Source organism: Leopardus geoffroyi, chromosome C1 (genome assembly GCF_018350155.1).
Source record: "Leopardus geoffroyi isolate Oge1 chromosome C1, O.geoffroyi_Oge1_pat1.0, whole genome shotgun sequence".
In the NCBI taxonomy this organism is placed as follows: Eukaryota; Metazoa; Chordata; class Mammalia; order Carnivora; family Felidae; genus Leopardus; species Leopardus geoffroyi.
This window is the reverse complement of record NC_059328.1, coordinates 206,401,197-206,428,759: the sequence shown is the minus strand read 5'-3', so window position 1 is coordinate 206,428,759 and position 27,563 is coordinate 206,401,197. Positions and strand designations below refer to the sequence as shown.

The following is a 27,563-nucleotide window of genomic DNA, read 5'->3' as shown; positions in this document are numbered from 1 at the left end:
AAGTCACTTGCATTTATGCTCCCAAACTGTATCTATTAAAATAGCACCATGTTGGGGCCCCTGGGTGGCTCAGTCGGTTAAGCACCCGACTTCGGCTCAGGTCATGATCTCACGGTCCATGAGTTCGAGCCCTGCGTCGGGCTCTGTGCTGACAGCTCAGAGTCTGGAGCCTGCTTCAGATTCTGTGTCTCCCTCTCTCTCTGCCCCTCCCCCACTCATGCTCTGTCTCTCTCTCTCTCTTTCTCTCTCTCTCTCTCTCGAAAATAAATACACAGGGGCGCCTGGGTGGCGCAGTCGGTTAAGCGTCCGACTTCAGCCAGGTCACGATCTCACGGTCCGGGAGTTCAAGCCCCGCGTCAGGCTCTGGGCTGATGGCTCAGAGCCTGGAGCCTGTTTCCGATTCTGTGTCTCCCTCTCTCTCTGCCCCTCCCCCGTTCATGCTCTGTCTCTCTCTGTCCCAAAAATAAATAAACGTTGAAAAAAAAAATTAAAAAAAAAAAAAAGAAAATAAATACACATTAAAAAAACAGCATCATGTTGAGAAATTTCCAGTAAAATGTAACAAAACAAAATCTTGTACCTTATAAGTCAGGCACTTGTCAAGTACTTTATTATTTCATTTAATCTTTACAACACCTAAAGAATAGGTACTATTATTGGGCCCCTGAATGAAGACATTTAGGCTCTGAGTGTCTAGAAGTCATTTTCATGCTGCCACAGTGGAGGCAGGATTCCCATAGAGTCTCTCTGCCTGTAGCCATTGCCCTATATAGCCTACTTTGTAATCCGCAGTGAAAAAACACTTTTTAAGCCTTGTGTTCCATAAATCTAGTTAATGCAAACAGTTTGCTAAACTTTCAGCAGTTAAACATTGTGACTAGTCAGCAGTGAACTTGAAAATACAATAGAGTTGGCAAAATGAAAAGCTGATATTTGTCACCTTTAAAGTTTCTTTAAAGCACTTCGGATTTTTTTAAACACTGGCAATTGATTGAGGACTCTGCATTTTGCAAGATGCTCCTATCAGCCCCTGTACCAGAACTAGTAGGACAGAGTTGAAGTTGTTCCTTATTTGCAGTGAAGGTGTCCTGTGGAATTGTTCCTGATTGGCAAAGAGGAAAACAGCATTTCTAGAGTCCAAGTCTAATTGCCATACCATTTAAGAACCATTAGCCGCTACTTTAAAATATACATAAATTCAGGATTTAAAAAGCAAAATCCGACATAAAACGCTGAAGGCGTACTATCCTTTGGACTGTGATTATTACATATTTTGGTGCTCTCAATTATCACCAAAACACCCAGCATGTGACGGCATATCCATTTCTATGCTCCTATATGACATGAGATCATAGCAGTTGTCCCTCAGTGCATCCTGTCTCCATATGGCACTTTTATCATCACAGCCCAAAGCTGGTCTTTCCTGTCTTCTAAATCTCCAACAAAGAAAGAGTCGTCTTCATTATTTACCTAATGGCCTCAATTCTCCCATGCCCTCTGGGTAGGAATGTTGGTCTGAAATGGCATGACATCATCTGAATCCCATTGTATGTCTTCTTCTTCTTCGGTGAGTTGAGCTCCAGCGGCGGTCCAGAGGCAGGTGGCAGGTTCTGTTAAACCACACTTCCGTTCTATTTTTCTGCCTCGCTAGAGACTTAACTCCTAGGGTCATGAGTTCAGCTCCAGCCTCTCATGTCATCATGGTACCTTACATCACTGAGGTTTTCTTCTGTCTTATAAAGCTGATTTCATTGGCCAATATTATCTGGCATGAATCTGGCTCTAATACCTTCCCCAGGCTTATAGGTTCTTCTACTAACCTTGCTTACATTTCAAGTACATTTCAAGTATACCTTGAGTTTGTAGAGCTATTTCAGAGAGAAATCAAAGGCTTCAATATCTGAATGCAGGGCAGAAGCTTTTGCAAAGTTGTGACTGGCTTTTCCTCTCCCTCTCTCCCTTCTTTCCTCCCTCCCCCCTTCCCTCCTTCCTTCTTTCCTTCCTTTTATTTTTTTTTAACCTTTTGACCCCATTCTCCTTAAAAAAGCATATTTGGCAGAACAGAGGTAGAATTCATCTGAACTCACCATTCAAGTCTTTCCATTCTAATCAACTCCAACAGAAATCTTTTTTTTTGAAAAGAATTTCCCTTTCCTTCTTTTTTTTCTTAATGTTTTTAATGTTTATTCATTTTTGACAGACAGAAAGAGAGCGCGAGCGGGGGAGGAGCAGAGAGAGAGAGGGAGACACAGAATCTGAAGCAGGCTCCAGGCTCTGAGCTGTCAGCACAGAGCCCAACATGGGGCTCGAACTCACTGACCGTGAGCTTATGACCTGAGCTGAAGTCAGATGCTTACCCCACTGAGCCACCCAGGCAGTCTTCCCTTTCCTTCTTTGAATAACACAGGCAAAATAGCAATACTCAACCCATAAAGTGCAAAACGAGAATCTCCTTAAAGTTGTATTGGCTCAGTAGAAAAGATATATGGAGGAAAATAACATTAGCCGATAACATTTTCCCTAAGGTTAGGTGTTTCTACCAACCTGCTAAGGAGAGAAAGTCAGAGCTGTAGGACAGGTATTCTGAGTTCTTTGTGGAGGTCTCTGTATCTCCTTATTCCTGTGTTTCTGGAGACAGCAATTTCACTTCCAGCGATTAATTAAAACAATAATTGAAATAACAAGACAAGATCTATCCCTTGTTCCTGACTCCCTCGCAAACTGTACTACATGGAGCAGTGGCTCCTAGCTTCTTCCTGAATGTGCGCTGCCTCCCCCACATACGTCAGTTATCCTATAAATTGGGAACCAGCCACAGCCATTAAGAGCTACATTGTTATTCCTTATTTTGATTAATTCTCTTCCTCCAGAGCACATGTCTAGATGATGGCATCTGTTCTAAAGAGCTTCCATCTGGAGAGCCACAGTTCTCATTTCTTTCCATCTGCGTATGTAAGATTCATTGTCATGAAATGGGTTTTAAAAATAGTATTAAATATTTGATTTAATTACCCCACAGAAAATGTCTTCTAAAACTTCAAACTGCAGAAAGGAAACAGGAGATTCATAGAAGTAAAGCAGTTCCATCTTCTTTTTTTTAAAAAGAAAAGAATCACATCGAATGTTGTCAGTATGGTTTGGATTTGTAGCAATAATTGATTCATACGGCGTGTGCTTACTGCCCTTCCCATAGTAGACTCCTACGTGTGCTGTGGCTGTTCAATAACGCACGTTTTAATTAATGATTTTTTTTTCCCCTGCAACTGAAATGCCAACATGAATGTGGTGCATTTCCTGAGGACAGAGTTCGGCAGAGCCTCTCAAGAATAGGACTAAAATAGGGGCGCCTAGGTGGCTCCATCGGTGAAGCAGCCGACTTCGGCTCAGGTCACGATCTCGCGGTCCTTGAGTTCGAGCCCCGCGTCGGGCTCTGTGCTGACAGCTCAGAGCCTGGAGCCTGTTTCGGATTCTGTGTCTCCCTCTCTCTGACCCTCCCCCGTTCATGCTCTGTCTCTCCCTGTCTCAAAAATATATAAAACGTTAAAAAAAAAATTTTTTTTTTAAAGGAATAGGACTAAAATAAACAAGAGCCCACTGAGCACAAGAGACTTGTGGGTCAATGAAATCTGCTCCCTCAAAACATTCCGTCTTAGGCAGAGAGAAAGGTCAAGAGTCCTTTCTCCTCACAAAGAACTACTGGTCACCTTTGTTGTTGAACACGGACGACAGCTACAATCAGTTGAACGAGATATTTGGGTCTTTACGCTTGGCAGTTGCCTCTGTTGGCATCCTTCATACTTTAGATCAGGGTATGCCCCCCTCATAGGCAACGTGTAGGCTGGTGTAGGAATCGGATGGAACTAGGTTTTGAAACTGCATTGCCCCTTACTAGCTGTGTGACCTTGTGTAACTTGCTTGACTGAGCCTCAATTTCTCCATCTGTAAAATGAGCATTCGGTGAGACGGGATCTGTCAAGTACTAGGCACAAGAAGCTCTCATTCGTAACGAGAGCTTGATTATTTTATATTCAAACAATGTGGAAGTTTACGCACGTATGGTCCTTTGGGAGAAACGTGTCATAAAGTTCCCAGCTTTTTTGTAAGTCTAGGAGTTTTTGAATCGAGAGCAGAATGAAAAATTCTTACTTTCTTTCGATTCGTGATGGGATCTACATGCTGAGCACATATTTTTGATCCTCTTGTCTCTGGAAATCCCATTAAAGTAAGAGTACAGGAATAAAAAAAGGAATAAAAAGCAAAATTATTCAGAGGGTATCGTTGCAGATGAGAGATTTAAGCAAATTTCTGGAAGACAGTAACAGATAGAGGTTTAATAGCTGAGGAGGTGGCAGTCTAGAATATTCCAGAAGGTGGGTGCAGTGGAAAAGGGAACTAATTTTCTCAACACAGCTCCAGTGTGGTTCTGGGTTCAGGTATGACTGACAAGTAGGCTAGAGGAGCTAAAAATATAAGGATAAATGGAACATGCTGAGTATGAAGCAGTTAACCCTGCCCGTTCCCACATACAGTAGCTGGGCAGCTACTGTATTTACACCCAGGGGAAAAACCTAAAGGTTCTCTGAAGAAATGGAATGAACTCTCAGCCGAGAACCAGGACCACAAGCAAAGGGGTTCCAGATTTTGTTACTTAGTGGGTCCCCAGGGAAAAGCCGCCTCTTAGGCCAACGTCCCTCCAGCCAACAAACCACACGTGTATACTCAGGTCTCCCATTCAGCCTTTCAATTAGACTAGAGATTTGATCTTGGAGAAAAGAAATAATTCAGTTAATATGTGACCTTTCAAAAATCTGTTAGTATCTTCAGAGACTCTATAAGACATAGTACTCATAAAAAGTACTTAACTCCATAAAGGGGCTCTCAAGGGAAACAAGAACGAAACTTCAGGTCATAAGATAAGTCCTGGGATGTGATGTACAGCATGGTGACTAGAGTTCGTAATATCGCATTGTGGTTTTGAAAGTCGCTAACAGTGTAAATCTTAAAACTTCTCACCACAAAATCAAAAATAAAAGAACCTCATCAACATAAAAAAAAAATTCTCATCACAAGAAAAAAATTCTAACTATGTAGTCATAGATGTTACCTGAACTTACTGGAATAATCATTTTGCAATACACATACGTATCAAATAATTATGTTGTGCACCTTAAACTATACAGCATTATATATCAATTATATCTCCACCTAAAAAAAAGAAAACAAGAATGAGATCTTTGAAATAAGAAAAGTTGGTAATAAACAATGTAAAATCAAAGGAATAATTGGAAGATAAAGTCAAAGAATTTCCCTCCTCAAAGGAATAATACAATATTAATAAAAACCCTCAAAGAAATAGATAATAGGAGAAGAAAAGGAGACACAGAGGATCAATCCATTCAACCAATAAAAATTCTAATAAGCAGGACCTTCATGAGCTAAGGAGACTAAACGCAAAAAAGAAAGTCCAATGTCTTATTTCCATTATATTATTCTTTATGCCCCTTCAGATGTCTTATATATGTCCTGATTTTTAAAGACCCAAACTCAGATATGTCACTGTGAAATTTCAGGGTGCTGAGAATAAAAGAATATTCTAAATCTTCCAGAGAGCAACAGCAGGGCACCCACAGGAAATAAAACTCAACAGCGTTAACCTTCTCAGCAGCAAATTTCTGAGGAAAAATAAGTTTTACATCAAGGGTGCCATGCAAAAGCTATCAACTTAGTGTGGAAAGTGGTGATTTTTGTTTTATGACACCCAAGAACTCATAGGGTTTAGACGGCACTGTTTCTGAAGAATTCACCTGCAGGTAAACACCACGACGGAGGATGATCCAGGACCTAAGAAACCATATCACTAACCAGGAATCTAATGAAAGACTTCACGGTGTCACTTGAGCAGCTATTCTGAAAAAAAAAAAAAAGAAAAAAATCAGTCCGAGTCAGAACGTGAAATCAGAGCACGGCAAGGGGACACTCTCCAAAAGGCAGGAGGAGGAGAAGAAAAACATTCAATCAGCAGAATCAATGGGATTAGCAAATAACAGTGAAGAAGGCACATTGTTTTTCATTCACCAGCAACAATAACAAGAGAGAAAGCAATCAGAAAGTAGGGGAAAAAATCAATTAAAAAAATCACCATTCAGATATACAGCAACTAAACTGGAGTGTGGTTCTGAATAACTGATAGAATCTAAGAAGAGAAGACATGTGACCCTGATGCCTAGAACATTTCCCTTTGAGAGGTTCAAGTTTCATGACAACAAAACCACAGAGAGGCATGTTCGAAGCACATGACATGGCTGTGTGATAAATTAAACAGTGAACACTGTTGGGGTTTTTTTTCCCCCTACCTTAACATGTAGAATAAACCTATAGACAAAGCACAGGAGGCTTAATTATGATTACAAAACAGAATATAAATTTATCAAAGGCATCCGGGTGGCTCAGACGGTTAAGCGTCCAACTTTGGCTCGGGTCATGATCTCGTGGTTTGTGAGTTACAGCCCCGTATCCGGCTGCCTGCTCTCAGCACAGAGCCCTCTTCGGATCCTCTGTCTCCCTCTTTCTCTGTCCCTCCCCTGCTTGCATGTACTCTCTCTTTCTCCCTCTCTCAAAAATAAACAAACATAAAAAAAAAAACAGAATAGAAATCTATCAACGTTGACAGTATAAAGGTTAGAGAACAGCAAACAAAGGTCAGGACATAAGGGAGGGAAGAAAGGCTAAGGGCGTTAATATACTCAACATAAAAGGAGCAATCATGACAGCCTGTGAAAGCCGATAGAATAAGAAATCGTTTTTAGCATATTATTTACAGTTATAAAGAAACTAAAAATAGAAATACAAAAATACAAATTGGGACAATGAAGGAACTAAATCCTCACCCGTGATAGCAGAAAATCAATTTTTAATATCCAAAGTTGGCAGATCAAGAAGTGGCAATGTAAGTATGTAATTTAGAGATGCATTAGGTAACCACTAACAGAACTTACAACATAAATGATTAACAGTGGCGGCTTCTGGAGAGACAGACTGGAAGAAGCCCTGATAGGGGGATTGGTCTTTTCTCCTTATAAGTTGTTCTGAACTGCTTGGATTTTTTTAGCTGTGTACTTTATGGCTTGCTTAAAAAAAAAAATCTGAATTTTAAAAGTCTAAATTATGATATTTTACTCCATTTACAGAAAACAATTTAACAGAGACTCTAAAAGCTCTAGACCTCTATTAAGTACCTACTCTGCACAGCTGCAGTGAAATAAAACCCAGGTTCAAAATCCTCATGCAGATGTATTCTGAGATATTGACATGCCTTTATGAACGAAAAATAACACGTTTTAAACAGATTCAGTGTTGAGTTGAATCTTACTTTAATTTTTAAAAATTTTGATTGAACACATATGATGAAGACAATGACCCCTTTCTACCAAAATATTTAATTAAACTAGAACGTTGTTTTCTCCACACAACTTCTTGTGAATTTACATGACCCCCAAGTCTGACAAAATCAAAGAAAATGTTCCACTCTGATTCTTAAGAGAGGCTAACAGAAAGAACTGAGGGGGGAAATCTGTACTTAAAATTTTTTTATATAAGAACTACTTAGAATCAACCGCTCTATGTTTCTTATGTTTGATTATTGTGCAAACACACAGTTTAGATTTTATAATGCGATATCCTTATTTTTAAAAAAATTTTAGGGGTGCCTGGGTGTCTCAGTCAGTTAAGCATCCGACTCTTGATTTCGGCTCAGGTCATGATCTCACGGTTCCTGAGATTGACCCCTCATCAGGCTCTGTCCGTGCTGACAGTGAGGACCCTGCTTGGGATTCTCTCCCTTTCTCTCTGCCTCTCCCCAACCTGAGTGTACTCTATCTCAAAAATAAATAAACATTAACAAAAAAATTTTTTTTAATTCCAGTATAATTAACATACAGTGTTATATTAGTTTCAGATGTCACAATTTCTTATGTTTTTAAGGAAAAGAGAAGGAAGCCTAGACCTATGCCTTTGTTTTAGTAATTAAAAAAATAGTTTGCAAGTTGAAGGTTTCCTCTTACTTCTAATCGGCCCATTACAATGTAACCTGATGATACTTACCACAGGGTGGGTTTTCCTGATACTGATACACTGATAGGCTGATACTGCAGATACTGAAACAAAGTCTGGGGTTCAAGATGTCTACTAAGGACCAACACTTCCGAAAGCATGTGGAAGAACTGGGCACTGGGAGAAACGGAGCTTCAGGCCTCATGAAGCCCACGGACTGGGTGGGAATCTAGAGCAAGTAACGCATATCAAAGTTGTCCTTCATTGGACCAAAGTGGCTGGGCCTTTGCACTTTACCTCTAGGGGCGCCTGGGTAGCACCGTCGGTTAAGCGTCCGACTTCAGCTCAGGTCATGATCTCACGGTTTGTGCGTCTGAACCCCGCATCAGCCTCTCTGCTGTCAGCACAGAGCCCGCTTCAGATCTTCTGTCTCCCTCTCTCTGTGCCTCTCTCTCTCCCTCTCAAAAACAAAAGAACATTTATACTCTACATCTAGAGGCAGGCTGCCTGGGACGGGCATGACCTGAGACCCCGCTGCTCTCTGCAGCCCAGGCAGGCCCTGAAGGAGCCACCAGCTGGGAGCTGTGTGGTGCTCGACCTCCCCACAGCCGAAGTGAACCTCCCTTGAAGGGGATGTGGGTGGCCCATCTCCGGGTCTACCTTGCCACTGACCTGTGATAGTTGAGTGTAAGAAAGCACCTGTCTCATCATGGAGCTACACGTGTGGCCAGCTGATGGTGTGGTTAGGGGTGCTGTGCCCTGCTGTGGCTACAGGAGGTGGCCTTGCCAGTTGTTTTAGCCATCCCTGCTCCTGCTCAAAAATTACTCTTGCATCCACACCTGCATGTACTTGGAAACATCGTGTCCACTTCTGTTGACTTGGCCTCCTTTGGCTTTGGATCTTGACTCCACCTCTCCACACAGCCTCCTCTGGTTCACAGCTTCGTTTTGGACGATTGCAAAACAGCTTGTAGGAACCTCACCCAAACAGGAAGTGGAGAGCTGCGGATCACCAGACAGGTTCTGGAGCACCTCGCCCCATGTCCCCGATTGTGAGGAGCAGGGTGTCAGACACGCGTGGCACCGAGGCTGGGCAAGTCTGAGAACTTGGCAGAGACAGAGCGAGTCTGCCCTCCATTGGAAGTGGCTCCAGAGGTCATTGAGCCAACCACCCATTCATCAGTTTGCTCCTGCCTGCAAACTTAGGGGAACAACCACCCCCTTTCTTGGGTCACATGGGTCAGTGAGGCTGACCAACCTTGAGCGCCTGAGGAGGTCTTCTAGCCCATGGTCTGGATATAACAATTGGGTCAGAAATGGACACCTGACCCAGCCAGGGCAATAAAATTCTACTCCAAGACTTATTACTGAAAGGGGTGCTTTCTCTCCATGGGAAATTCTCTGTGTAAGGATGTTAAACATCGATTCAGCCATGCCTGACATGGGCCTTTCAGCCACAGGGACCAATATATTCCTTTCTGTGCCCAAATTCCTTTCTGTGCTTGAAATGGGTTTTTCTATCCTATCACAATCTCCTTACAAAGTGCTGGTCCCGTTGATGGGATGGGGAACTCACTGCTCTTGCTTGCACCAGATCAAAACCCTCTTTGAAAGTTCACCTTGTATTCAGGCCCCACGGAGCTGTAACAGGCACGGGCGTTCATCCAAATATTCTGTCCACAACAGTGGTTCTCAAACCTAGCAGCACATCAGAATTAGCCAGGAAACTTGACAATGGGAGAGTCCTGGGCCTCACCCTGCGTCTATGGAATCAGAATCTCTGGGTTTATTGGCCAAGGAATGTGCATTTTTAAAAAGCTATGTAGACAATTTTAACCTGCTGCCAGATTTAAGAGCTACTGATCCCATCATGCAGAGTCATTGTTTTATTGAGTGTACCATTAAATTGGCCAGCTGAAATATGGTCATGTGCACGCCTCCTACATGTTTGTGTCCTATTTCCTACAGTTACGGTCCTTAACTTCAATAAGCAAACATGCAGCCTCCCCAAAGAAACAACAGCAGTTCTGGTGGAAGAAAATCTGGGTGGAAGAAAATCAAGAAGTGGATTTATCATGAAACCAGTAAAGCTTAGGTTTCATGGCCCGTCATGTGAAGCATCTGTGTTTTCACGGCCATGTGTTCTTGTAAAATTTATATTTTAACCACAAACGGTTGAGGCCACTGTCTCTTTCCTACTTCAGTTTCTCCTCGGTCATACTCCCCTTCCTCAGTCACGTTGGGTTACAAGCCACAGGCATTTTTCGGACCATGACTAAGGAAGTTGATGGGGATACATATAGTTTTGGCTTAGTGGAATATTTCTGTGCCTCACAGTGCCTTCTGTGTATAGTTTAGTTATTGCTAGCTGCCCCAGTACAAGAACACATTTAGTAATGGTCCTAACACCCACTCTACCCACACGGTCCACCTTGATAAATGAAAGTGCAGGGTCTGACATGGCCCTCATAATATACCACAACATTAGGAACACCAAAGACAAGCTGGTCCAAGAGTGTTATCAGTTCACAAAGTATTGAAGCTTAGTTCCTATAACAACAAACCTCTGAAATGCCTTGAAATCCTGCAAGTCTGGAAAGACACTTGAGAGAAGTTTTCCTGAAACTGGTAACAGTCCTAAAAAATGTACCAATAATAAGTTGTGAAGCCAAAAGAAACCTTTCCACATTCTCAATTAAAAAAAAAACACAAACACATCATTTTGGGGTGCCTGGTTGGCTCAGTCGATTAAGCATCCGACTTTTGGTTTTGGCTCAGGTCATGATCTCAGGGTTCGTGAGTTCTAACCCCGCCTCAGGCTCTGCACTGTCAGCGAAGAGCCTGGTTGGGATTTTACTCTCTCTCCCTCTTTGCCCTTCCTTCAATTGCTTGCTCTCTTATAACAAACAAACTTAAAAAAATTTTAAAACAAACAAAAATATCATTTCACCCATGGAAACAAAACATCATTTCATCCACCATGATGATTCGCCATCAATCCATTATTGGATTGATCCAATAAGAGGAATGTCTGATTTCTCCTTCTATTCTCTCAGTGAAAAGAATGACAAAATCACTGTTGCAAGAATAGGCAATCAAAGGGCATTTGGGTGGCTCTGTCGGTTGAGTGGCCAACTCTTAACCAACTCAGGTCATGATCTCCCGGTTCGTGAGTTCATGCCCCCACATCAGGCTCTGCACTGACGGTATGGAGCCTGCTTGGGATTCTCTCTCTCCCCCTCCCCCCCACTGGCTCATTCACACACACTCTCTCTCTCTCTCTCTCTCAAAATAAATAAAGAAGAAACAATAGGCAATCAAACATATGCAGGCAATAATTTTATTGGGTAGTGTATCAGATAGCCAAATATTAAAAAATGTTATTTTCTGAATTTGGAGATCTTTCCAGAGTTTGTCAGCTTTAAGTATTTTGTTGTTATGGTGGTGGTTTATATTACAATTCTAAGTGAACATTCAATTCTCTAAGAATTTGAATTCCTTTTCTTAAATAGGGCCTCCAAAACTGTCTGAGCTTCAGGCCCACAGACATTCCCCTGCTTTGAAGTGAGCATCTCGCCCCTGCAGGCCGGTAGTGGGTGTGATCAAGTCTCATGGATCTGCCCTTTACAGCCTGCCATAGTCTCCCCAAAACCAAATCTGCTTATCATTAAGTCAGCGAATGCACTGTGGATGGATTTAATGACTCTGTGGGAATGAGTCAGTAATGACTCTGAAGGAATCTGTGTGGCCAGACAGATAAATAATACATCATTTAAAGGTTTTTGAAGTCTAAGTGTTTTGGAAGAAGCCATTCTTTAAAAGAAATTAGGAATGAGAATCTATCATGGCCGGGGACAGAAACAGATAAACAACCAGTATGATTAATCATGCTGGATGCAGGGTAATTTAGCCTTTACTTCCCTCTATAGGAAATACTCCAAATCATCGTCATGTGAAGAGACGATTAAGTAGATCTCCTCTAACATCTCATCTGGCCTAGCTCAAAATAACTTCAGAATCCAATGGCTCTTTTTCAGCAAGGGCATTGCTGCAAATAAGACAGTACATGGTTTCATGTAGATGATGGGGCCGCATATGGAAGAAATGGCCCAGGTTCTTTATTACAAACACGCCCAAGTCTCCACGCATGCTGAATGGCACCCCCAGCTGTAGCTCCTTAGGGGCATTCCAGGAGAAATCAGTTCCTATGTCGATGGATGTGCTCCCCTGCCCAATGCATCTTATTTCCAGCAACACTGCACAAACTCAGTATTTGCAATACAGCATTTAAAAATCTGTTCATTTAAATTCTCTGCTCTGAGTGTCTTTGTCTTTGGCCATACCTTAGACTCATGGCACATTAATAGGTTTACTACAAACAAAACAAAACACCAAATGGTGGCCATAACAGTTTGGTAAACACTGGTTTATACAGTACTGAACTGATTTCTTCGTATATACCTTGGCAGGACTTCTCAGAGTTTTAACAATGAATCTCTAAGTGCAGAGTATAAAAGAATGTAGTTTGCAACGCTTCCGAAATTATTTGATCACAAAACCTTTTTTTGAGGTTAACATTCCAGGGACCATAACTTTGGGACATGCTGCTTTGGACTGAAATAAAAGGAGATAAAGGACTGTCCATGCTTTATACAACATAACGGCAGAACAAGCTGTATGATGATACCATGACAATCACTATTATTATTGTTCTAATTAAGATTTCTATGCTCAGGGCACCTGAGTGGCTCAGTCAGTTAAACATCTGACTCTTGACCTTAGCTCAGGTCATGATCTCATGGTTCGTGAGTTTGAGCCCCGGGTCAGGCTCTGCACTGACAGCATGGGACCTATTTGGGATTCTCGGTCTCCCTCTCTCTCTCTGCCCCTCCCCTGTTTGCTTTCTCTCTCTCTCTCTCATAAATAAATAAATAAATAATTTTAAAAAATATTTCTATGTTCAAAGGAAACAGCTAATTCTCTCTTCTCTTTCTCCTAGCGACCATTTGATCAGTAGCGATCTGAGAAAAAGACAAACTAAGACAAATACATTTACTTGCATAATTTTCTGCTGTGATCGTTTTATTTTACAAAGAAGTTGAGAAAATTATACACACTTCTAGTTATCAGCTTCTGTCTGCTGCCTCAGTAGCTTTCCCTGCTTTTTGAGATTCTCCACTGCATTTAGTAACGAACAGTGGCTGTCAGGGCAATCGCTGTCAAAATCCCACTGGCATTTTTTGAAGACATAGGAAAATTCATCCTAAAGTTCATATGGAGTCTTAAGAAACCCCAAATGGCCAAAATTTTTTTTTGAAAAATAACAAAATTGGAGGATTCACACTTCCTGATTTAAAAAAAAAAAATTACAGGGGCACCTATGTGGCTCAGTTGGTTAAGTGCTGACTTAGGCTCAAGTCATGATCTCACAGTTTGTGGGTTCGAGCCACACATCAGGCTCTGTGCTGACAGCTCAGAGCCTGGAGCCTGCTTTAAATTCTGTGTCCCCCTCTCTCTGCCCTTCCCCCACTCATGCTCTGTCTGTCTCTCAAAAATAAATAAACACTAAAAATTTTTTTAAAAAAATTACAAAGCTATAGCAATCAAAGCAGTGTGGTATTGGCATAAACACAGACCAACAGACCAATGGAATTGAATATAGAGCTCAGGAAAGAATCCTCACAAATATGGTCAAATGGTCTTCGACAAGGGTACCAAGATCACCCAATGGGGAAAGCTCTTCAGCAAATGGCGTTGAGAAAACTGGGTAAGTACAAACAAGAGAATGAAGTTGGACTCTTATTTTGCACTCAATACAAAAATTAAATAAAAATGGATTGAATCCCTAAACATAAGACCTAACACTGTAAAACTCCTAGAAGAAAATGAAGGGAGGAATCTTCATGACACTGGATGTGGCAAGGATTTCTTGGATATGACATCAAAGCACAGACAACAAAAAGCAAAATACACAAATGGGAAATGTGTGCATCAAAGGACACAATCAACAGGGTGAAAAGGCAACCTACAGAATGGGAGGATGTATTTGTAAATCATATATCTGAAAATGGATTAATATCCAGAGTATATAAAGAACACCCACAACTCAACAACAAAAATCAACCAATTAAAAAAATAGGCAGAAGACCTGAATAGACATTTCTCCAAAGACGACAGTATAAAAATGGTCAACAAGTATATGAAAAGATGCTCAACATCACTAATCATCAGAGAATGCAAATCAAAACAATAAGATATCATTTCATTCCCATTAGGATGGCTACTGTCAAGGCGGGGGGGGGGAACCACCAGAAAATAACAAGTGTCATTGAGGATGTGGGGATATTGGAACTCTTGTGTACTGTTGGGGGATTGTAAAATGGTATAACTACTATGGAACACAGATTAAGTTGCCTCAGAAAATTAAAAAGAGAACTCCCACATGAGCCAGGCATTCCACTCCTGGTTTGTATCTAAAAGAATGGAGGGGTGTCTGGGTGATTTAGTTGGTTAAGCGTACGACTCTTGATTTTGGCACAGATCATGATCTCACAGTTTGTGAGTTCGAGCCCCATGCCCCGAGTTGGGCTCTGTGCTGATAATACCCAGCCTGCTTGCGATTCTCTGTTCCCTCTCTCTCTGCCCCTCCCCTGCTTGCACACGCACATGCACATGCCCACTCTCTCTCTCTCTCAAAAATAAATAAACGTTAAAAAAATAAAAGAATGGAAAGCATGATCTTAAAGAGATACGTGTGTGGGCTGTGTTTGTAGCAGCACTGATTACGATAGCCAAGATGTCCATCGACAGATGAATAGCTACACAGAATGTGGTGTATACGGACAATGCAATGGGATTCAAACTTTGCAAAGGAAAAACATCCTGACACATGCTACAACGTGGATGAACGATGTCATGTATGTGAAACAGCCAGTCACAAAAAGACAAATACTGTATTTGTATTCCACTTGTAGGAGGTATCTAAAGTAGTTAAAGTGCTTACTCCAAGTCATAGAAACTTCAAGTAGAATGGTGGTTACCAGGGGCTGGTGGGAGGGGGAGAGGGGAGCTGTTTAATGAGTTTAGAGTTTCAGTTATATAGGATGAAATATCTATTTCACAACAATCAACAATGTGAGTATTCTTAAAACTACTGAACACTTAAAAAAAAAAAAAAACAAAAAAAACTACTGAACACTTAAGAATGAAACACTTAAGATGGCAGGGGCGGGGGGGCGGGGGAGGGAGGAGGGGGCGCCTGAGTGGCTCAGTCAGCCAAACATCTGACCCCTGATATTGGCTCAGGTTGTGATCTCGAGATCATGAGATCAAGTTCTGAAATGAGCCTCCAGTCGGGCTCTCTCTCTCTCTGCCTCTGCCCCTGCTTGCACTCTGTCTCTCTCTCTCTCTCTCTTAAAATGAGTAAATAAACTTTGGGGCCTGGGTGGCTCAGTTGGTTAAGCATCCGACTTAAGTTCACGTTATGATCTCACAGTCCATGAGTTCGAGCCCCGCATCGGGCTCTGTGCTGACAGCTCAGAGCCTGGAGCCTCCTTCAATTCTGTGTCTCTCTCTCTTTTTGCCCCAACCCCACTCGCACTCTATCTCTGTCTCTGTCGCTCTCTCTCAAAAATAAACGTTAAAAAATGCTTAAAAAAATAAATAAACTTAAAAAATGGTTAAGATGATAAATTTTATGTTATGTACTTTTTACCACACATACACAAAAGAACAGTGACTGTCCTAGAACTACTCACAGATGAATCGAGGTCATTTACATCTACACTTTTAGTGATTCTTCTGTTCACCTTTGTCTACCTTTCTTCTAATCAAATGCAGAAATTCCTTTTAAAAATTTCTCTTGGAGCTAAAATACTTAAGAACTTATAAATTGATCATGTATGTGTGTAAAACAAGAGAGCTACAGAGTGAGAATTTCAGGGGTGCCTGGGTGGCTCAGTTGGCTAAGCATCTGACTTCAGCTCAGGTCATGAACTCACAGTTCATGAGTTTGAGCCCCACGTCGGGCTGTGTGCTGACAGCTCAGAGCCTGGAGCCTACTTCAATTCTGTGTCTCCCTCTCTCTCTGCCCCTCTCCTGCTAACACACTGTCTCTCACTCTAAAATAGATAAACATTAAAAAAAAAAAAAGTGAAATTTCACAATGGGTCTGAAATGTTTTTTGTTTTTTTTTTTTTAATGTTTATTTTTGAGACAGAGAAAGCGAGTGCACACAAGCAGGGAGGGGCAGAGATCTTGGGAGACAGAGAATCCCAAACAGATCAGCATCTAATCTCTGCTGTCAGCGCAGAGCCTGATGTGGAGCTCGAACTCACAAACCATGAGATCATGACCCGAGCCAAAATCAAGAATCGGAAGCTTAATCGACTGAACCACGCAGGCGCCCCCGGGTCTGAAATGTTTTTATTTTAAATTCCCTTTCCTTTCAAATTTTGCAGTCGAAGATTAAGCTCATCGAGGAGCTGCCTGGCCCTACAGGGTCTGGGAAGCCTTTCACTACTCAGGACGTTGCAAAGCATCCCAGAGATAGCAGTCTCGGAGGCTGGGCCACCTCCTCACTGCTCGTGGTCCAGGATCACATGCAATCCCTTTCCTTTCCGTGGAGGGTATGGTTAGATACTGCTCACATGGATTTACACCACCTTTGGCTTTTCATCTCTTTAGAGGTCAGGACAATCCCTGGTGTTAGGTCGGAAACGCGAGTGTCTTATATTTCACCACATTTGGGCAGCCTTTAGAGTCTTGGGATTCACTGCAGTGACTGAAGCATCAGAACAAACAAGGGTAAGAAATGCCATCCAGTAGCAGCTTCATTTTCTCATTTGTGGCATCCAAGAAGCTGCTTTTCTTTTTATTAAAAATACTGCACTTTAGCCTCCCAAAGAGGAGATTCATCGCTCAAGGAGAAAGAGCTTTTCTAACTTTAAAACATATTCTCTACCTAATTATAATTTTTTAAAAATGTTTTTGATGTTTATTTATTTTTCGAGAGAGAGGAACAGACAGAATCGAAAGCAGGCTCCAGGTTCTGAGCTGTCAGCACAGAGCCTGACGCAGGGCTCGAACCCATAAACCGTGAGATCATGACCTGAGCTGAAGTTGGCACTCAACCTACTGAGCCACCCTGGCGCCCCTCTACCTAATTATTTTTATAGCATTTAATTAAAGGGCAGACTTACCAGAAGGAAAATATTTTCTTTCTATCAACCATACGGATTTGATTAATAGGGCCCGGCTGTGGAAAGGCTGTTTGGAGATATGTATGTTGCATGTCCCATTAATTTTGCCTTTGTCATACGAAGGACACCAAATGACTGGAGGAGGAGAAAGCGTACGGAATTGGGGCTGTGGCTGGCTGCCCTGGGAGGCATGATCTCCAGCAGCTCTCAGAGATTAAGGTGGGGCAATCTGAGCCTCGGAGACTTTCCAAGGTGAGGATGGGCCCCGCCTCCAAGACCCGCATCTCTTTGAATCTTCGAAAAGATCGGAGTAACAAACAGCTTCACTGCACAGGACGGTCCAGTTCATCCATTCTGCTCACATAGCATTCGTTGATAACCTCCTAAACATCCTCTTCCATCTCCCTTGATCCACTCATTATGAGATTTGGAGCAACGACTCAGAGATATCTAGAATGCTAAGGGTGGGGCTCCGGGCTCTAATGGCTGAGCAGCAATGCAGGAGAAAAGACAGGAGGAGAGAGAACCTGTATATCTTGCACTGGGCAGTGAGCTCCGAAAGGTTCGATTTAGCACCGGGGTTCCCTGCCTCCCTTAGTTCTTCCTTTTATTTTACTTAATTTTATTTATTTAATTTTTATTTTTTTAAATTTAATCTTATTTTTTTTAATTTACACCAAAGTTAGTTAGCATATAGTGCAACAGTGATTTCAGGAGTAGATTCCTCGATGACCCTTCCCCATTTAGCCCATCCTCCCTCCCACACCCCCTCCAGTAATTGTTTGTTCTCCATATTTAAGAGTCTCTTCTGTTTTGTCCCCCTCCCTGTTTTTATATCATTTTGTTTCCCTTCCCTTATGTTCATCTGTCTTGTCTCTTAAGGTCCTCATATGAGTGGAGTCATATGATTTTTGTCTTTCTCTGACTAATTTCCCTTAGCATAATACCCTCCAGTTCCATCCACGTACTTGCAAGATTTCATTCTTTTTGATTGCCGAGTAACACTCCATTGTATTTATCTACCACGTTTTCTTTACCCATTCATCCATCGATGGACATTTGGGCTCTTTCCATACTTTGGCTATTGTTGCTAGTGCTGCTAGAAACATGGGGGTGTGTGTGTCCCTTCGAAACAGCACACCTGTATCCCGTGGACAAATACCTAGCAGTGCAACTGCTGGGTCGTAGGGTAGTTCTATTTTCAGTTTTTTGAGGAACGTCCATACTGTTCTCCAGAGTGACTGCACCAGCTTGCATTCCCAATTCTTTTATTTTATTTTTAAATGTTTATTTATTTGATAGGGAGAGAGAAAGATTAAGTGAGCATGAGCAGGGGAGGGGCAGAGAGAGGAGACAGGGGATCTCAAGCAGGGTCTGTGCTGTTAGCACAGAGCCCACCGTGGGGCTCGATCCCATAAACCATGGGATCATTGACCTGAGCTGACACCAAGCATCAGAAGCCCAACTGACTGAGCTATCCAGGTGCCCTATTTTCGGTTTTTTTTTTTTTAATGTTTATTCATTTTTGAGAGAGAGCACATGAGTGAAGAGGGGCAAAGAGAGAGGGGGACAGAGGATCCAAAGGGCTCTGAGCCCTCAACTGACTGAGCCACCCAGGTGTCCTATTTTTTTTATTTTAGAGAGCGGGAGAGAGGGCACAAGCAAGGGAGAGGGTCAAAGGGAGAGGGAGAGAGAGAGAGAGAGAGAGAGAGAGAGAGAGAGAGAATCCTAAGTAGGCTCTACGCTTAGTGCTGAGCCTGACGCGGGGCTTGATCCCACGGCCCTGGGATCATGACCTGAGCCGAAATCAAGAGTTGGATGCTCAACTAAGTGAGCCGCCCAGGTGCCCCAGCTCTTTCTTGATTTCTTAGAAACGGCTGAGACAAGAGTCAAGAAAACATTAGGAATAAAAGAGCTGAACTCAAGACGATTTTCTTTAGTCCCTTAAAACCATAGTGCCAGTGAGACCTTCAAAAATGTGAGCATTATCAGTGCTATTTTTGTAAGAATGCTGCCAATTTTGAGTCTAAGATTAACAACTGATAGGAACATCTGCAAATATCACAAAAGAAAGTAGTATAAGGAACACCCGAATTCCTTTCATCCAACTTCAACAATTTAAAAAAATTTTTTTTTTACAGTTTATTTATTTTTGAAAGAGAGAGAGAGAGAGAGAGAGACACAGCATGAGTGGGAGAAGGGCAGAGAGAGAGAGAGAGAGAGACACAGAATCTGAAACAGGCTCCAGCCTCTGAGCTGTCAGCACAGAGCCCAACGCGGGGATGGAACTTGGGAACGGCCAGATCATGACCTAGGCTGAAGTCGGACGCTTAACCAACTGAGCCACCCAGGTGCGCAATTTTTATACATTGTGACAATCTTATTTTTTCTGTTCTCCCACGTTTATATGTATTTATCTATGTATTCATTTTTGCTGGGGTGTATTAAAGCAATTCAAGACATCATACTCTTTCTCCTATAATACTTAGTAGACAGAGAAGAACTTTTTTCATAATCCCATTGTTATTATTATAACAAGCAAAATCAGCAATAATCCCTTCATATCACCTAATAACAAGTTCTGGACTCCATCTCACCTGTCTGGGCTCATTGGCCTAAAGGAGGGAGACAGGACACATTTGTCTGACACTTGAGTCTCCACTCTTCCTTCTCCCTGCAGACCCGTCTCAGGAGAGCCTTCCCTGAGCTCCTCAGGAATCCTCTTTTTCAAAGTGGTACTGATTCTTCCACTTCCTTGGAGCTGTAAGGGCACAGTGACTCAGGGGAACTTTGTGTGTGTGTGTGTGTGTGTGTGTGTGTGTGTGTGCGTGTGTATGCGCGCGCGCGCACATGTGTGTGAAGATTGAAAAATAAATTGGTTTTAGTTTAATATACTTGTGTTATTCCACATTGTCCAATTAACCTGTGCTTTCCTAGGGTTACTTTCATGGGGCCACATGAATGGTAGACCACAGTTAAAACAAACAGGGGGAAGGGCATCTGGGTGGCTCAGTCGGTTAAGCATCCGACTTCGGTTCAGGTCACAATCTCACGGTTCGTGAGTTCGAGCCCCGTGTCAGGCTCTGTGCTGACAGCTTGGAGCCTGCTTTGGGTTCTGTGTCTCCCTCTCTCTTTTTCTCCTTCCCTGCTCACACTCTGTCTCTCTCTCCTTCAAAAATAAATAAACATTAAAAAATTTTAAGACCTTCTCCGACAGCAGGTGCAGTATTATATGCTCCTGTTTATCAGCCTTCCCCCCCATTTTTTTTTTAATAACAGTGAAGAACAAAGTTAATGTTGCCAATAACTTGGTCACTTCTTTTCCAGTTTACAAATCACCTTTTCGGGTAACAGGTCAGTCGGTTCCGGACCGTGACCCTCTCTCTCCTTTCACTCTGGATGGCATCTGGGGTCAAGGAGGGCAGAGGCAGGACATGGGGAGGAGCAGGTTGGTCCTTGCTGGCCTCTGTTCAGGTGGCTACCATCCCACCTTGGTCCCTTGTATCCCTAACGCCCTGCTGCTGAGACCTCCTGCCTCAGGCCCACCTGCCTCTTCCGTCTCCCAACCATAATCTCCCTCTGGACCATCTCAGACACATCTGCTCCCCTCAGAGCTCAGGAACTTTTGTGTGTGCTCTCCAGGAGTGCTTTGGAGCATCGAGAGACTCAACACTGTGGAACAAGCTGTGTCTGTTTCTCCCCACGTGGAACTGCTCCTACCCCATCGCTATACCACTCTGGGCCTGTGGGTGCAGCTTCTCTTAGGGGCTTAGAATCTCCCCAGGATATGTTCTAGAGGCGAGACACAAACATTCATGTCCTGGAACCCCCTACGATATATCTATGGGCTACAATTACCCCCTCTCCAGTTTTTACTTCAAGAGGGGCTCAACCAGAAAAGCTCTTGAAAACGTGTCTGAACATTTAAAAAAATTTTCTTACCATTTATTTATTTTTGGGAGAGGGAGAGAGAGCATGAGCAGGGGAGGGGCAGAGAGAGGGGGACAGAAGATGTGAAGCTGGCTCTGTGCCAACAGCAGCGAGCCTGCTGCAGGGCTTGAACTCAAGAACTGTGAGATCGTGGCCTGAGCCAAAGTCGGATACTCAACTGACTGAGCTACCCAGATGGCCCTCAACATTCTTTTTCTGCTCTCCCTTCTTTTCAAAGATTTTCCCCATGTCTTAACTTTTCCCTACATCTTCTTCCAGAAGCAGACCCTGAGAGGAGACGTGATCCCAAAGGAACAGCAAAAGGAGAGTAAGAACAGGAAGCTGGGAAGAGAAGACAGCCACTAAAGGGTACCCTGTCAAGCCAGCTCCCACTGTGACTGTCTGGACCTTAATTCAGCTGGCAGAACGCAGAGAGCAAGGAGAAAGTAGACACCTCAGAATTCACCTGGCTGAGGAGGGAGGAGGGAGCTGGGGTATGTATACACCAGCCTCTCACTAGTCCTTGATTGAGGGCTACTCCGGGGGGCATTAATTCCTCAGTACTCTAGGCAGCAAAGGAGACTGGTTGCAGGAGAAAGTTCTCAGGGACGGAAATTCAGGTGCTGACACTCTTATGACCAAATATTGGCTTTTACGTTATTATATTTTATGTTGAAGTTTCTCACCAGTTGTACTGCAGTCCACTGGTGTGCCGTTAACGGACTGGGAAATACTGCTTCTCTCAGCTCTTTCGCAACTGAGTGGGGTCTGGGGTGGATGTGACCCAAGGACCAGTCACCAGCTGTGACAGCCTGATGGGGCTGCAGAGCTTACATGGTCAAGGAAGGAATGGCACGTAAAGATATCCACATCCTAATCCCACAAACCCATGAATATCTTACTTTACATACCTGCAAAAGGGACTTTGCAGATGTGGTTAAGTTAGAGGTTTTGAGACAGGGAGGGTATCCTGGATTATCCAGGAGGGCCCAGTGCAATCATGGGTTCCCTATAAGAGGGAAGCAGGAGGGCCAGAGACAGAGCTAGAGATGATGTGAGCTTGGAGTGATGTGGCATGAGGCAAGGAATTCAGGCGTCCCTCAGAAGGTGGAAAAGGCAAGGAAGCGTATTCTCCCCTACAGCCTTCAGAAAATACAGCTTGTGATTTTAGCTAAATTTACCCCATGGCCTTGGGTAAGCGATTTGGACCTTCATGGTCTAAATATCAGCACCCCTATTATAAAATGGGAGTAGAAAGACATAGAAATTGTAAAATACTGCTGGGAAGGTCTACAAATTTCAGAGCAGAGAAGTCATTTTTCAAATTTCTTACACAAAAGAAAAACATTTTAAGACACAAGAGTTACCCAGGTGCCCCAAGAAAAAGAAGAATCTTTTTTTTTTTAATTTTTTTTAACACATTCATTTTTGAGAGACAGAGAGAGATAGAGCATGAGCAGGGGAGGGGAGAGACAGAGGGAGATACAGAATTTGAAGCAGGCTCCAGGTTCTGAGCTGTCAGCACAGAGCGTGACGTGGGGTTCAAACCCATGAACCATGAGATCATGACCTGAGCTGAAACTGGACACTTAACCTACTGAGACACCCAGGTACCCTGAAAGCTAAGACTCTTAAAAGCAAATATTAATAGTCCCTGGGGAGCACAACAGATATGTATTGTCCTGCATAAACTACAGTTTAAGCAGAGAAACACACAAGAGTGCCAAAGTATCAAAACGCCACGAATCCAGTGAAACAAGAAAATATATGAGGAAACAGGATGAATTTATTACGTAAGCTACAAAATTTACCTGGTTATTCTTTCTTTTTACCCAAATCTTGCTGAAACAAAATTAAAACATGCAATGGAAAAAGAAATGGTTTTAAGACTTACAATGAAGTTCTCGAAGAGAAAACAAAAATTCTTTTCGAAAAAAGCTCTTCCTTCATAAATACTAATACTAACAGAATAAAAGCATTTTCTTGGATGACAAAATGTGTTGCTAAATAACAACTCAAACTGTCAAAGGATAATTAAAGTAAAGTCATCCAGCCAATAAATTTTGCAAATTGCATTTTTCAAGGACAATGGCCTACAAAAATTCCACTTCTGAGAATCAGTCTTAAAGAATTAATCCAAAATATAGCAAAGGCTATATGATGAAGATTTTAATTGCTTGAGGCGCCTGGCTGGCTCAGACAGTGGAGCGTGTGTCTCTTGATCTCAGTGTTGTAGGATCTCAGTGTTGTAAGTTTGAGCCCACGTTGGGTGCAGAGATTACTTAAAAATATATATATTTAAATAAATGATAAAACTCTCTTTCCTAAATTTTCTTCAAAGTAGTTGAACAATTTCTAGATATTTTTAAAAATTACTATTATCTGTACATTGTAAAAAGTATTAAGATGCCCTAATGCAGTAAATACTAAATCAAATGTTTCCTTGGAAGGTTTTGCAAATCTTGCTTACTGGATTTTACTGGAAGCGATACAAACGCACAGTGAGCAGATACGTCTTAATCCCAAAGAACGTTAGTGGCCTTGTGATTGCAAATTCCCATGATTAACCACATTAAAAAATCATAATAAACTTTTTATCTTAGAATAGTTTCAGATTTACAGAAAAACTGCAAAGATAGCACAGAGTTCCCATATACTCCATACTCCTTTTCCCCTATTATTTACATCTTATGTGACTAGGCCACATTTAATCACATCTAATGAACCAATCTTGATCTACGATGACACTGAAGTCCATGCTTTATTCAGATCTCCTTAGTTTTTGCCTAATGTCTTTGTTGTTCCAGTATCCTATCCAGGATATCCCATAATATTTAGCTATCCTATCGCCTTAGGCTCCTTTTGGCTGTGATGTTTCTTAGACTTTCCCTGTTTTTGATGACCTTGACAGTTCTGAGGGGTCCTGGTTCGGGTATTCAGTAGCATATCCTTCTATTGGGATTTATCTGATATTTTCCCATGATTAAACTGGGGTTATTGAGAGGTATTGGAGAGGAGAATCACAGAAAGTGCCCTTCTCAATACATCACATCCAGGGTACGTATGATTAACTTGACTTATCACTATTGACGTTAACTTGGATCACCTGGTCAAGATCGGTTTTTATTCTGAATTATTTTTATTTACTGAAAAGAAATGATAATTTCCCTAGAATAAGCATCTTTTTTTTTTTTTTTTTTTTTTTAATCATTGCAGTTCGGGCCTGGCTAGGTGGCTTCTTTTCTCAACATTTTTATGGCACTGATCACGTACCAGGCACTGTCTGAAGCTGAATAAATATTAACTCATTTTGACCCTGCAACAACCCTAGGAAGTGGATACTACTCTCCCATTTTACAGGAGAGAAGACTGAGGAACAAAAAGGTTAAGTGACCTTTTTTAGGACTATGCAGCTAGTAAGTGCTGGCAGCAGAGAACTTGTTCTTAACTACTAGACCATACCGTCTCTCCACAATGAGAGGAAACTTACACCATAAATGAAATATTCATTCTTTTAAAAGTTGCATCTTTGCAGTATAGAGCAATGAGATCTAGCACCTCAAGTAACCTCTTAATTGATCCGTGTGTCCCCCTTGAGAGTCAGTTCCAATTCTGGCCCACGTATCACTCTCAAGCTCAAACTCCCACGGGCACTCCTGCTATGTGTTGACCATCAACCAGCCAGTTGTCTGCAGAATTAAGCCCTACCCGGCTGGTTGGAAGCATTCCAGGCTTCCCTTGATGGTGCCCTACCCTCTGCACGCTCTCTCTCTGAAGCAGGCCACCTGCCACGCCCTCCACCTACCCGCTTTCCCTGATGCCGCCACGAATGTCTTTCTGCATTTTTCTAAACCCTCTACAATTCACTGACCATGAGTCTGTGGAAACTTCTTACATCCCCAGAGCACCAACAATTTCTCTCTCCTCTTTATTCCCACCGGACCTCACGCCTGGACTACAAGCGTGCCTCATTCTGCCTCTAAGTTTTGCACGCATATTTAATATCCTCTTAGTTTCTGGAGGCCAGGTATCTTATCACATAGCAATAATGCCTGCCAGAATAGGACCTCAATACATGCCTAGTCGACGCGATCCTGTTTCTATTTTAAAATGTCAGCTTTTTGGGGCGCCTGGGTGGCGCAGTCGGTTAAGCGGCCGACTTCAGCCAGGTCACGATCTCGCGGTCCGGGAGTTCGAGCCCCGCGTCGGGCTCTGGGCTGATGGCTCAGAGCCTGGAGCCTGTTTCCGATTCTGTGTCTCCCTCTCTCTCTGCCCCTCCCCCGTTCATGCTCTGTCTCTCTCTGTCCCAAAAATAAATGAATAAACGTTGAAAAAAAAAAAATTAAAAAAAAAAATAAATAAAAAAAATAAAATGTCAGCTTTTTGATGGACTCCTTTACTACTTGCTTCTGAGTGGCATTATCTGCCTCTACATCTATTCTTCCAATATTACCAACGAGAGATTTCACTTTGTCCTCATATTTCATACAGGGCTTTATTTATTACCACTAATGGATCAATAATACGTGGTTAGATTCCTAGGTCAGGGTTCCTGCTCCTTGTCTTTCTGACCGAGTCGCTTCCTGTATCTCTACCTCTGAAATAATGGAAGACTTGGGTTAGGACCGCTCTGTCGTTATTGGCTTATCGCCTTGGGTTGGTTGCACAAGCCTTCTGGGCCTCCCTCATAGGGCATTTGGGAGGATTGTTGAGATCAGGAAAAGAAACCCCTGATAGAAACAATAGCGAGTGTTAACAGGGGTTTGGGGTTGTGTGTGTAAGATACTCAATTTTCACAACAGACTTATGTTAACTACTCATCCCACATTTACAGTTTGGAAAACTGAGGCACAGAGAAGCGAACGAGGATATCGAACACTACACAGAGAGGGTGGGGGGAACACCTAGCATTTGGACACAGGACAATGAATCCTAAAACCGAAACATCCTCTCTGTTTGGACAGCTGATGAAGGGAATATATATATATAAGAGATTACCCAAGACCATTGGTGTCTTTCATTTACTCAGGTCTTCAAAAAGAACACAAGTCAGACAATACTGATTATCTCATATGTCCAAGGCAGGAGAAAGATTCACGAGCAAAGCCAATGCAAACCCGATGTGAATATTATGTTCCTCATTTCTGACTTAAGATCCCTTTCAACACAGTTTTCGCCACGAGGAAAGCCTAATTCCTACACGAATGACCAAGCTTTACTATTTGCTGCTGCAGGTAACTGTGAGCACTGGGCCCAAGAGCTCATTAGGGCAAATGCCTGCAGCACTCGAACTCACACCCTTCAGGAATGTCACGGCCCCTCACTGAACTGACGAAGGCTCCCATGGGACACCTTTATGAGAGTCCTAAATAATGAGGGACAGGCCCCGGGGTATAACTAATTGGGAGATGCTGGGTCCCTTTAAAAAGCTATCCAAATTTCCAGAGAGTAAATTCCAGCATCGTTAACCGAATTCTGGCAATCGCTTATGAGCCCGTAGACAGAATGTATTATGGATGAAAAGTGTACCTGGACCTCTCAAAGAGGATGCTATGGTATCTAAGAGACCGGGAGCTGTAGAAGAAATGCTGGGAGCTGCTAAATTATTACTTTGCCTACCAACGTGCTCTTTACTTGCACCAGTTAGAAGCTGGGAAACGTTTCTGCTTTTGGGTTCCCCATAACCAAATGTGTGATGTTGGTGGAGACCTGCGATCCAAGGACCGCCCCCCCCCCACACGTCACCACTGGGGAAAGGGTTGCTCCTGACATCAAGTGGGTAGGGCCCAGGGATGCCACTACACCTCTGGCAGTGCAGAGAACAACAACAATGAACTGTCCATCTCAGAATGTCAATAGTGCTCAGGCTGGAAGACTTCACTACAGCCCCACGCTCCGTTTCTCCATTCTTCCATCCAGTGCTGAGAACGCAGAATAGAGTGAAAGTTCAAAATCTTCAGTTGTTTGGCCCAAATGCAGACACGTGGACTTTCAGAACTCTTTTTCCACCCCCTTTTGGCATGGAAGTTACACATGTCCCAAGAACTGGGTGGGTGGGAAGGACAAGACATAAATGCACAGGAGCCGTCCTGTTTTTGTGCTTGTTTTTCCCCCATGACCTGCTTTTAAATGTTTCCCCACAACAGCAATATGTCTCTTCTCAGTACAGGACTAGTCAGGTCTTACGTAGAAGGACCCACTTTAAAACTGCATCCAAAATGCATGATTCCAGGCTCTTCACAATCCTGCAGCTCAAGGAGGGAACGAAAAGGACAGGAAGCTAGCGCCGCCACTCAGAGGCTGGTTGGCATAACTTTGTAATATCCCAAGGCCAGATGAGGGACTTCTCCTGATGTCCCACCACCCTGCCCTCTACTCATCACA

The 27,563-nt window shown here is 42.7% G+C and overlaps 1 long non-coding RNA gene across 2 annotated transcripts in view; it reads right to left on the bottom strand.

The window, feature by feature from the left end:
- The window catches only part of LOC123599533, a 40,073-nt gene that overhangs the window by 11,477 nt on the left and 1,033 nt on the right, over positions 1-27,563 (bottom strand). Inside the window, exon 3 of one of the 2 annotated variants that reach the window (XR_006713183.1) lies at positions 25,548-27,430. The exons of the other annotated variant lie outside the window; for it this stretch is intronic. This is a non-coding gene — a long non-coding RNA (uncharacterized LOC123599533). Of the gene's footprint in view, positions 1-25,547; positions 27,431-27,563 lie in introns of those variants that run through there. 2 annotated transcript variants of the gene reach the window in all.